This window comes from Oncorhynchus kisutch, linkage group LG22 (genome assembly GCF_002021735.2).
Source record: "Oncorhynchus kisutch isolate 150728-3 linkage group LG22, Okis_V2, whole genome shotgun sequence".
Lineage (NCBI taxonomy): Eukaryota > Metazoa > Chordata > Actinopteri > Salmoniformes > Salmonidae > Oncorhynchus > Oncorhynchus kisutch.
The window spans coordinates 36,918,770-36,931,424 of NC_034195.2; the positions used below are offsets into that span (position 1 = coordinate 36,918,770).

A 12,655-nucleotide genomic window follows, 5' to 3' on the forward strand; every position below is an offset into this window, starting at 1 on the left:
GGAGGAGGAGAGGTTTGGGCAAAAAGAAGAGCATGTCAATCCCTATTACTGGAACTGATAATGCACATCCGGATAACTGAGGATAAATCTGTGGATCCTCATGAAATGATCATGTGGATGAAGTGATAATAATGTAATTCTGTGAGCAGTAATCAGGTCTTGCTTTCATCCACAGTATGAATGTGATGTTAGGTGAAGGGTTTGTGCTGAAGGTCAAGTGTTTTTTTTCTTTACTTTTGGAATGTTCTTGAATGTTCTCTCTTTAAGTCCCCTTTCAGTGCCCTAAGAAGAAGAAGAATATTGAATAATATGAAGAAGAATATAGAAGAAGAAGAATAAAGTAGAAGAATATAGAAGAAGAAGAAGAATATAGTAGAATAGGAAAAATATAAAAGTAGAAGAAGATGAAGAAGAATATAGAGGAATAAGAATAATATAGAAGAAGAAGAATATAGTTGAAGAAGAAGAATATAGAAGCAGAAGAAGAAGAAGAAGAAGAATATAGTAGAGTTTGAAGAATAGAAAAGTAGAAGATGGAGAAGAAGAATATAGAATAAGAATAATATAGAAGAAGAAGAATATAGTTGAAGAAGAAGAATATAGAAGCAGAAGTAGAAGAAGAAGAAGAATATAGAAGCAGAAGAAGAAGAAGAAGAAGAATATAGTAGAGTTTGAAGAATATAAAAGTAGAAGATGAAGAATATAGAATAAGAAGAATATAGAAGAAGAAGAATATAGAAAAAGAAGAAGAATATAGAAGAATAAAAAGAATATAGAAGAAGAGGAAGAATATAGAAGAAGAGTAAAGAAGAATATAGAAGAAGAAGAAAAGTAAGAATTTAGAAGAAGAGTAAAGAAGAATATAGAAGAAGAAGAAAAGTAAGAATTTAGAAGAAGAGTAAAGAAGAATATAGAAGAAGAAGAAAAGTAAGAATTTAGAAGAAGAGTAAAGAAGAATATAGAAGAAGAAGAAAAGTAAGAATTTAGAAGAAGAGTAAAGAAGAAGGGTACGAATATAGAAGAAGTCAAAGAAGAATATAGGAGAAAAATATGGAAGAGGGAGAATATAGAAGAGAGAGAATATAGAAGAGGGAGAATATAGAAGAGGGAGAATATAGAAGAGGGAGAATATAGAAGAGGGGGAATATAGAAGAGGTAGAATATAGAAGATGAAGAATATAGAAGAATAAGGATAATAAGAAGAACGATTATCTTTCTGACAATGGAATAGGCTACTAACCATGAAGTTACACAGAGGTCCTTACACTTCTTTTCCTTCCCTCTTCCCCTCTTCATTTCCTCTCTTTACCTCTGAGGTCATGACCCATAAGGAGAGTCCCAGCGTGCTTGAGATTTAATGGACACAGTTACCAGCCAATCAGACAGTGGCATTCTTCCCACTGGAAAGAGAGTGTCAAGGCCATTAAACCTTAAAGAGAGGTGTGTGTGTGTGTGTATGAGTGAGTGTGCTTGCCTGGTTGTGTGCATGCATGTGTGTGTACACGTATGCGGGTGCTGTAGCTGCAGGAGAGACCGTATTACGCAATGACACATGCAGTGGCCACGGCATCCGCAGAGTTCCAAAATAGTACTGTAGTCCTATGTCTTTTAATGATTCGGTGTTCAGACAGTTATGGAAACTATACCCTTGCACCCATTATATCACAATTTCTGGAGAAGAGGAGGAGTGAGAGGAAGACAGTGAAAATCCCCCACTTTCATAAGACCAGGGCAGGTAGGCAGGTGTGTGTCCCTCGTCGAGCCAGCTGCACACCAAAGTGAGAGAGAGCATGAGGAGAGGAAAGAAAGAAAGAGAGGGGGAATAGAGGAAGAAGGGGATAGATGGCAGGATTATTAAGATAATAAATAAAAGTGGTTCAAGGGAGACTTTCAAGGATCTGTGGAGAGAGGGAACCAAGAGGGAAAAGTACAGATGAAGAAGAATAAATGGAGAGAAGAGGAGAAGAGGGCAGTGGAGAGAGAAATAGAGAGATTTTGAGTGAAGCACTCCAAATTCTTTCTCTCTCCAGCGTGTTTTCGTGAGCTTCACACATCAGTCTGGGCAGGACTCACTCGTCCCTCTTTTCCTACGTCCCTCCCTCCCTCCTTCTCTCTCTCCCTTCTTCCCTCTCTCTCAGCAGTGGAGCGTAACAAGAGCCACGCGATGAGTATAGGATGAGAAGAGGGAACGAGAGGGAGAGAGTGGAACGGACCAGGGAAGAGAGACTTACACACCACACTCATTGGAACTTGGAGGAGTTGGTGTGCAGCTGGCAAGGTGAGCAAGGATTCTATGACCGGTTTTCTAGGTCTCCGAATTTGTCGTGTGTGTGTGTGTGTGTGTGTGTGTGTGTGTGTGTGCCTACATATGTGCTGGAGTGTGGGACATGTTTGTACTAGAGCATATAGGGCATGCGTGTGTGATGTGTGTGATTTCTCTGAATGTCCCTGAATGAATGCTGGCATTCATGTCTTGATACTTCTATTGAACTGTGTGTGACAGGTTTGCCTTCCCACGGTTTGGGGTGTATAACAGTTTGGTGTGTGTTTAATTACCCTGTCATGCGCAGCTACATAAGGTTTAAACGTACAACATATGTGTGTCTCTGCATGTGTGTGACTTTGTGTTTGCATACTATCACTTTAGTATCACATTAGTATCATATCACTTTGCACAGTTAAATGGATAGACAGTTATTGATTGAAAAATAAAAGTATACAGACAGCAAATTAGACTGATCATCAATCAAAATAGGAGGCAGTGAAAGTGAAAAAAGGGATTGAGATGAAGAGCGGTAGAGAGAGTTATCAGTGCGCAGTTTGAAAGGTCAATGATTGACCTTCATGCACTCTCCCCAACATTTACTCACTCTCTCCAACTTTTTTCTGCAATGGTCCTTTTAGTGGCGTGTTGAATGTTCATGGTCTAATGCATGGATGAGTATTTGTTGTTAATCCAATACAATGCTCATTTGCATTTCCTGTGGTGCAGGAAAAGTGCTGCGGAAGGACAGGATCAAATTAAGATTCCACATCTGTAGACTCATGTGTTTGCTCACAGAATTCTAACTGCCATTCAAGTTTTCCATAAAGAATATAACATAGTTATATTTGGCCCAGAAAGTGCTGCGAAGACAGTGTTTGTGAGTTAGAGCTATTATTGTGTAAGAGATAGTGAGCAGTATGCTACTGTCAGCCAAAGTTGAGTGTTTCTATGGTTTAGCAGTGTGTGAGAGACTTAAGAGATAACATTGAGGCTGAGTTACAGTCCAGAGAGTTTGCGCTGGGGAAGTTGGAGGAGTTGAAGCATTGCTGTTTGTGAGCGCATGTATGAGGTGCAGTTGGACAAAGGGGGAGCAATTTAGCATGGTGTGGGTGTGTGCATGTCTTATGTGTGGTTGTGTGTGTGTGTGTGTGTGTGCGCTTGTTAATGTGTGTGGGTGTGTTATTGCGTATGCATACGTGTTTGTGTGTATACTGTATACCCTAGTGTGTGGCAGTTCAAAGGAAAGACAGAGTCGGACTCTCCTTTACGATATATGGCAGTTTTACTTACTGTAACAGTTGCAGAAGTGCCTTGTCCATGTAGTCTATAGTTAACTCACAATATTTACAATGTTTTTGAACTTACTCTCATCCTCAATCCCATTGCTGTTTGTAAGTGATTTTTCCCCGACAGCTTCGAGAGGTACACAATGGCATTTCTGCTTTCGGCATTCTCTCATTTCCCAACATAGTCTGTAGTCTGTCCGCTTACAATATTAACAATGTTTTGGAGCACTCAGGCTTGTTGTTTCAGTCTCCCCCCACCCCTCCTTCTCACCAGAGTGATTCCTGACTCCCTCTCCCTCCCTGCTTTGTGAATGAGGATTCTCTATCTCTGTGCCTTTTCAGTTTAATGCCCACCACTGACAGCTGATGGGTGGGGCCAAGGGACGTGGTTCAGGTAGCCCTCACAGGCAGCGAGGTCACTCTTCCGAGGTTAGGCCAGGTACTGGAATGTCAGCTATTCACTGCTCGCAGCCCTGGCTGTATCCCTTGCTCCCTCCCTCATCTTCCCACCCCTCTTGCTCTGCATTGTCACGTTTGTATTGGAGTGTTGAAAAATCACCCTTGGAAGTGCTGGGGTTGGCATTCCTCCTGTTTAAAACCAAACAGAGAAAAGAGAAAGGATATTATAGAGGATGCTCAGTATGCTGTTTATGGTTCCAGTGTGCCAACTTTGTGCCAGCTTTGTGCTAGCAGCATTGGAATGTGTGTGTGTGTGTGTGTGTGTGTGTGTGTGTGTGTGTGTGTGTGTGTGTGTGTGTGTGTGTGTGTGTGTGTGTGTGTGTGTGTGTGTGTGTGTGTGTGTGTGTGTGTGTGTGTGTGTGTGTGTGTGTGTGTGTGTGTGTGTGTGTAAGGCTGACACAATCTGTGTATCTCTGTAACCGACAGTTATGGATGAAGACCATCATGAGAAGAAAATAACCACCATAACCGTTAATGAAAAAAATTCAAATAATTGTGGAACGAACAGCTGACTAAAGACAGGAAAGCCAGGCACTCTTGCGGTTGAGTCTGTTTCTGCCGTAACATGGACTCTTAACAACATGATGACACTTTGTTGCTCCTTGCTGAAACAAGAAAACAAGTCTTCAGTTGCCTAGGAAATACCCCCCACAATGCAGCAGCAGCACCCATAGAAATTGAATGAAAATAATGGGTTTGGAACCTCTAACCCAGGCAATTTGACTGGTAAACTATTGGGTGCACTCGCAATGGTTGCCTGGTATTGTGATACAATAATTCCCATGGTAATGTAGAATGTTTATTCAAATGATATCAACTGATGTGGCTCATGCAATGGAATTTATTTTTGGGTATGTGAGTTGAGTTGAATCAACAAATCACAGCACATATTTTAGCACATATTTTACTTCCTGCTTTGCTCCTATGGGTACACTCGCAATGGCCGTTAGTCCACCCGCTATGCCATCATTAACTTGAACACTCCGAGTCGATATTCATAAAAAGGAATTCACATTGACCACGCCCACAAATTGGGGAAAACCAACATTCTTTCATTTTGCCCTCCATTTTGTACAGAAATAACAGAACATGCAGCAAAGCTGCTGTGTTGTTCAATGTAGGCTACATGTAACCAGGTTAAAATACATAGAATCCCGACCTATGTTTCTCAATGCTCCCATGTAGGCAAATACAGCCTGCGAGAACAGCCCTGTGGCTTCAGGCTATTCAGGGTGAGAGAGTGGGAAATGTGGGGACCCGGTGTCCAAGTAAGCTACACATAGTTATGTGTGTGGAAATAATTTCTATAGGAGCGCCTGTTCTGTTAATTCTAGATCTCCTGATTGTCATATCTTTAATCTGAGCCTGGAGAAAAGTGTTTGTTCTCATACCTACCCAAGAATGGTAAAGCACCCTTAACTGGTTCTAACAGCTGACCAATCAGCTTGCTGCCTGCTCTTAGCAATCTTTTGGGGAAAAAAATGCTATTTCTCCGTGAACAAATTAACAACAGACTTTCACAATGCTTATAGGGAAGGGCACTCAACACGGAAACAAATGACTGATGATTGGCTGAAAGAAATCGATAATAATAAGATTGTGGGGGCTGTAATGTTAGATTTCAGTGAAGCCTTTGATATTATTGACCATCATCTGTTATGGAAAAATGTGTGTTATGGATTTACGTCCTCTGTCATATCATGGGTTGAGAGCTATCTGTCTAATAGAACACAGAGTGTTTTCTTTAATGGAAGCTTCTGTAATGTAAATCATGTAATGTGTGGTATTCCGCAAGGCAGCTGTCTTGGCCCTTTACTGTTCTCTATTTTTACTAATGATCTACCACAGGCTTTAAACAAAGCCTGGTGTCTATGTACGCTGATGATTGAACAGTATAAACATCAGCAACCACAGCTAGTAAAATCACTGCAACCATAAACAAAGAGTTGCAGTCAGTTTTGGAATGGGTGGCTAGTAATAAACTAGTCCTGAACCAGTGGCGACCCGTCAGACATGAAATAAGCGAGCTTCCACCGCGAGACTTCATGGCTTCATTGCACCAGACCACCACAGCTGGGAGCTTGTGCACTCATTATGCATTTGGGTCTTTTTTTAGGTTTTTATATGACCAATCATATCGAGTGGTTCCAATGACGAATTTCGACGTGAGCCACCCTTGCCTTGTGGCTTCAATAAAGATGGCTGACAAAACATTACGGTGGAACCAGATGTAAGTTGCTATAATGTCACAACGAGTCAAGCAAAAACAAAATCAATTGAGAGGAATATGTTAGTTAATGTAGAGACAAACATTTGTGCATATTGAATGTACAATTGAGTAAGCTTGCCTTGCAATGCAGCTGAAGTTGTTCAATGTAGGTAGCTAACTATTTACTTGCTTATTGTGTAGTGGAGTATAAAAATAACTGTATGCGTATGGATGTGTGGCTAGCTACAGTATGTAGCCGATCTGTGTATGGACCCAAAAACGGTTCTGAACTAATATTCATACCAGTCTATGAACCTCCGCTATCATAGCGGTTGTATCAACTTCAAGTCTGAATGGCATTAATGAAGCCTATGGATAGAGTAGAATATAATAACTTTATTGTGCCAAGGATGCAAGTCCTATATACACATGTACTGTAGTTATTACCACGCATGAGATTCCCATATTGTAGCCTGTACATTGAATATATTCACTGATCATGTACTCTTCCTTGACAAATAAAGGTGTGGTTCAGGTATGAATCTCTAAGAGATTATTTTTCAGTCATGTCAAACTCCATTATTTGAATGATGCTGTGTCTGCATGTATGTATTACAATTATACACTTCAACAGGGTTTACCACTCCTGCTCCTGGGACATCAATGATTACGCATTGTAACTATGCAGTAGACTCGAAACATGATTGATTTGTAATTCATATATACAGAAAAAGAACGATGCATATCTAATTCCCTTCATCTGCATTAATCTGAGGACACAGGATAGTATTTCAATGAGATACTTAATTTCAACCAGTGGAGAATGTGAAACGCGTTATTGAAAGAAGTTCATTATCCAGGTGTTATAAATGCATTATAATTATAATTGTAATATTATAAATACAAGTTCAACCTGTACTTCAATGCACATATGGTGTGCATTATAAAATGAGGAGGAAAGATGAGGTGGGAAGAGAGGTGTAGAAGACAGAAAGGGAAAGAGGTAAGAACAGCGGCAGACAGCGTATGATTCATGAATTACAGTGCTACCCTAATATTCTCTCACAATTGCGGTGTCTCCTAACCAGCCTTGGGCCCGCAGTTGCCCCGAAGGTTATCTTCAGAGCGGGTGAGGTGGCGATGACGGGACTGGCTTCCTCTCTCACATCAATGCAGACGAGGAACAGATTGATAGAGAGAGAGCATGATTAAGCCTAGTTTTTTAATTCAAACACAGTCAGTCATCTTAAATCAGGAGGTGAAATGCAAAACTGGCCTTGGATCATTAACTCTGGGACTACTACATCTCTGTTTGTATTTCAATGTAAAGCATCTTTTTATTAGTACTTCCTGTTGACCCGACCAAGTGACATCTCACCTATGATGATGCTGTGCCCTCTGTGTCAGCCAGTTCAGATGCGGGAGGGGTTCACCAAAACTGCTGATATAACCTAGAGGATTTAGGGAGAAGGGATGAAATGAAGAGACTGTTATTGTGTGTGTGTGTGGTCTCACCTGCTGTCCACACTAAGTGGCTACAGAGTACTTTTTGCTGAAAACAGACACTTGAGGACAAACAATAGAAGATAATTTCAATAGAAGATACTGTATGTGACGCAGACACCTATTGGAGTGTACCTGAAACATTTAAATATAGAGGGCTATGTGTCTCACTACTTGGTTATTGCAAGGCTAACCTCCAGGGAAATCCTGACATAGCAGCAACAGATAGTCCAGTGAAAATGGCTGTGTTTATGTGGTGTAAATCTGAAAATTAGCAGCTGACATCTTAAGTTTTTTTTAAATGAGTGCATGTGAGACAGGTTCCATGTACAACAAGACAGGCAGAGATTGAGAAAAAGAACACAGAACAGTTTAATTACCTCTGGTTATGGACACTTTTGCCAGCAATAAAGCTTCCACGCCCTGTTCCTCGGACAATGAACATCTGGCAATTTCTTCATTTTCGACCCCTTGGTCAGCTCGCTCTCTGAAAGTAAAGAAAACAGCTTATTTTTCATAGATCTGAAAACAATAACTGAGATATGACCATTCAATCTAAAGCAGCAAATGTCATTTTTAGGATACTTCAATACAGCCCAGTGATGCTTCCCTGAGATGCCATCTTCGTAGGTATCCGCTTTGACATCCTTTGGGTCTGAAAAAAGTTTTGATTGAAAATAAAAAAGTTTTTGCTCTCGACAAAAAGACACAAATGTACCTTCATAGCATATAACAATTTGCCTGTGAACAACCACACCTTCATACAAACGTGCTACTGTATGCAGAATTCTTGATGCACAACCGAAGATGCTACCATGTCCTGCCAGCACGCCCACAAGCGAGCCACTGAAAATGATGAATGATGACGCATGGAAGAGGGAAAGAAATGAGATGGGAACAGCAATTTGTTGCAAGTTGGGGAGGAGGGCTAATAGCTGAACAATAGACTTTCAACCTTTACTAAAGAATAGTCTAAAAGCCGAGCTAGGTGTGAAAACCCCCCTCTCCTGACACAGACCAGATTTGCCCTAACAACCAAGGGGTAGCTTGCTACTCAATGTAATAAAGTAATGACTTTTCAAATATGTTACCTTACACGTTATGTTGGCTGACAATTTGTTAGCTACGCTGTCCTTATGAACCACATTGCATATCATTACAGCAGTATGTACCGGTATGTTAGCTAGCTACCTAACATTACTAGTTATACATCAAACAGTATATTAACTATAGGCTATCTAGCTACCCAATGTTTATTGACTTGATTATTGTCGTCATTCTTAGCTTAGCTAAATGGTACAGTCGTTGTGCTTTCTCAATGGACATTCGGGTGTTTTCGTAAATTCGTTCTGGCTATCTATAGGCTGGACAATACAACGAGTCAAAATTCACCCAAGGCTGAAAACGGCTTAAGAACGTTGGCTAAACTGGAACACTAGGGCGAGCCCATAGCGAATTAATGGAATCGAACATTCACAGAGCCTGTTTTAAATCAAATCAATCAATCAAATTTATTTATAAAGCCCTTCTTACATCAGCTGATGTCACAAAGTGCTGTACAGAAACCCAGCCTAAAACGCCAAACAGCAAGCAATGCAGGTGTAAAAGCACGTTGGCTAGGAAAAACTCCCTAGAAAGGCCAGAACCTAGGAAGAAACCTAGAGAGGAACCAGGCTATGAGGGGTGGCCAGTCCTCTTCTGGCTGTGCCAGGTGGAGATTATAACAGAACATGGCCAAGATGTTCAAATGACCATAGATGACCAGCAGGGTCAAATAATAATAATCACAGTGGTTGTCGAGGGTGCAACAGGCCAGCACCTCAGGAGTAAATGTCAGTTGGCTTTTCATAGCCGATCATTCAGAGTATCTCTACCACTCCTGCTGTCTTTAGAGAGTTGAAACAGCTGGTCTGGGACAGGTAGCACGTCCGGTGAACAGTTCAGGGTTCCATAGCCGCAGGCAGAACAGTTGAAACTGGAGCAGCAGCACGGCCAGGTTTTGACTGGAGTGATGCTTATTTTTATTTTACCACTACAATCTGTTCGTCGGACGAAACTGGAAAAAAACTTGTGTAGAAAGTAAACATCCGCACCTCGATGGTGGCAACTGTGCTTATGTCTGCGTAATGAAAAAGTATGGTAAAAATAAAATATTTTATTTCTCATCTAGCGATCGATTACAAACGAGCTCGCTGCCCAGACTTACATAATTACAAAGAGGAGATTCTCCTGATTAAAAAGGTGCCCGTGTTACAGTTTTGCTTCCATCCCTCTCCTCGTCCCTACCTGGGCTCGAACCATGGACCCTCTGCACACATAGACAACAGCCACCCTCGAAGTATCGTTACCCATCGCTCCACAAAAGCCACGACCTATGCAGTGCGAAGGGAACAACTACTTCAAGGTCTCAGATCGAGTGACGTCACCAATTGAAACGCTATTAGCGCGCACCCCGCTAACAAGCTAGCCATTTCACACCGGTTATACCTGGCTTGAAAAAAATCTAAATATACACGTTGTGAGATATTTGGAAAAATAGACAGACATGCCTATATTTCCCCCAGAGGAAACAATGGGAAGACCGCAGAGTTTCAATATAATTTTTGTTGTTTACATTTTAACAATAAAACAATGTGAGCATGTCTCCTTGCCAACAAAAGCAAAGCAGGCACTGTGACATTGAACAAAATGCTGGGATTAGAACGTTCGGAAGGCGAGTTGGTGCCATGGTGCTCAATAGAACTAATAGGAGCTGGCAGGGTGAAAAATGCACTAAAATAAGGCCTGTTTTTTAACGGTTTTGTTAAAACGACGGCAAGCAGCTGGGAAATATGGTCATAATAAGAAACTGGGTGTCACGATCGTCGTAAGAAGAGGACCAAAGCGCATGGTGGTGTGAATGCATCATTTAATAGATGATGAAAAACATGAAATAAACTGTACAAAAACAATAAACAAATAACGACCATGAAGCTATCATAAGGAATGTGCTGACACAAGCAACTAACATAAATAATCCCCCACAAACAAACAGTGAAACCCAGGCTACCTAAGTATGATTCTCAATCAGAGACAACTAATGACACCAGCCTCTGATTGAGAACCATACTAGGCCGAAACATAGAAATCCCAAAATCATAGAAAAACAAACATAGACTGCCCACCCCAACTCACGCCCTGACCATACTAAATAACGACAAAACAAAGGAAATAAAGGTTGTGACACTGGGCTCCACGGCGGATGCAATGAACTCGTTTTTATCAGAAAAGAACGTTGTTAAAAATGTAATGTGTCCAACCTACTATCAACACAGATTTCAGAGCACTCACGTCTGAGTGTACCAGAGCGCAGAATAATAATTTTACTTGCGCTCAACACCCGTTGAATATGGCCGGTGTCAGTAAACGTCGGGAAAAAACTTGTTTCCAGCAGCACATTTACACTCTGGTTAACATGAAAACTGTCTTACCAGCGCTGCTAGGCCGAGTAAAATGGTCAGAGCCATCTCATTTGTGTCTGGAAGTAGCTAGCCAACATTAGCTTGGGTGCTTGACTGCCGTTATAAGGCCAGAACGCTCAAATTAACCATACTCCTCGGCTCTAATGTCCAGTGTGCCCCCCGAGAGCGAAATGGTCTGAATTTACAAACTGATAATTCATCAAATTGACTACTAATCAAATTGGTTAAGCCAAATTTCTTAAAATCAATCCCATATACTATGTTATTACAAAAAAGGTTGAAAATTCTCTGGTAATGCCAAAACAGAATACTATAAAATGCTTCTCAAAGATGCCCTCTGGTGGTCAAACTAGCAATAACTTGCAGTAACAGAAGAAATGGCTGAGAATTAAATTACGTGCCACAGGGTGTGGCGCAGTATGACACAACTTTTAAAGGAGGAACCACTGTAGTAACCAAAAAAGTGTTAAACAAATCAAAAAATATTTAAATTTAGTAGCCACCCTTTGCCTTGATGACAGCTTTGCACACTCTTGTCATTCTCTCAACCAGTTTCATGAGGTAGTCACCTGTAATGCATTTAAATTAACAGGTGTACCTTGTTGATTTGTGGAATTTCTTTCCTTCTTAATCCATTTGATCCAATCAGTTGTGTTGTGACACGGTAGGGGGGGGCATACAGAAGATAGCCCTATTTGGTAAAAGACCAAGTCCATATTATGGCAAGAACAGCTCAAATAAGCAAAGGAAATGACAGTCCATTATAACGCTAGCGTCCCACCTGGACAGAAGCCAGTGAAAATGCTGAGCGCCAAATTCAAATAAATTACTATAAAAATCAAACTTTCATGAAATCACACATAACAAATTAATGCTACACTTGTTGTAAATCCAGCCAACATGTCAGATTTCAAAAAGGCTTTTCGGCGAAAGCAAACGATGCTATTATCTGAGGATAGCACTATAGTAAACAAAGAGAGAGAAGCATATTTCAACCCTGCAGGCGCGACACAAAACGCAGAAATAAAAATATAATTGACCTTTGACGAGCTTCTTTTGTTGGTACTCCAATATGTCCCATAAACATCACAAATGGTCCTTTTGTTTGATTTATTCCGTCGATATATATCCAAAATGTTGATTTATTTTGCGTGTTTGATCCAGAAAACACCGGTTCCAACTTGCTACAAAAAAGTGACTACAAAATATCTCAAAAGTTACCTGTAAAATTTGCCAAAACATTTCAAACTACTTTTGGGATGCAACTTTAGGTATTTTTTTACGTAAATAATCGATAAAATTGAAGACGGGATGATCTGTGTTCAATACAGGAGGAAAACAAACTTTAGCTAGCTTTCTGGTCACGCACCTCTATCTAACAGTACACTTCAAGTTATCCTCGTTCAAGATGGTCATACTTCTTCATTACACAAAAGAAAAACCTCAACCAATTTCGGAAGACTGTTGACAT

At 40.6% G+C, this 12,655-nt stretch overlaps 1 protein-coding gene across 1 annotated transcript in view; it reads left to right on the top strand.

The window, feature by feature from the left end:
• The first annotated feature begins 1,114 nt into the window (after window positions 1-1,114).
• LOC109866989 (uncharacterized) overlaps window positions 1,115-12,655 on the top strand; it is a 160,836-nt gene continuing 149,295 nt past the window's right edge. Inside the window, exon 1 of the mRNA XM_031801753.1 lies at window positions 1,115-2,278. The gene's annotated coding sequence lies outside the window, so the exon portion shown is untranslated. The remainder of the gene's footprint in view (window positions 2,279-12,655) is intronic.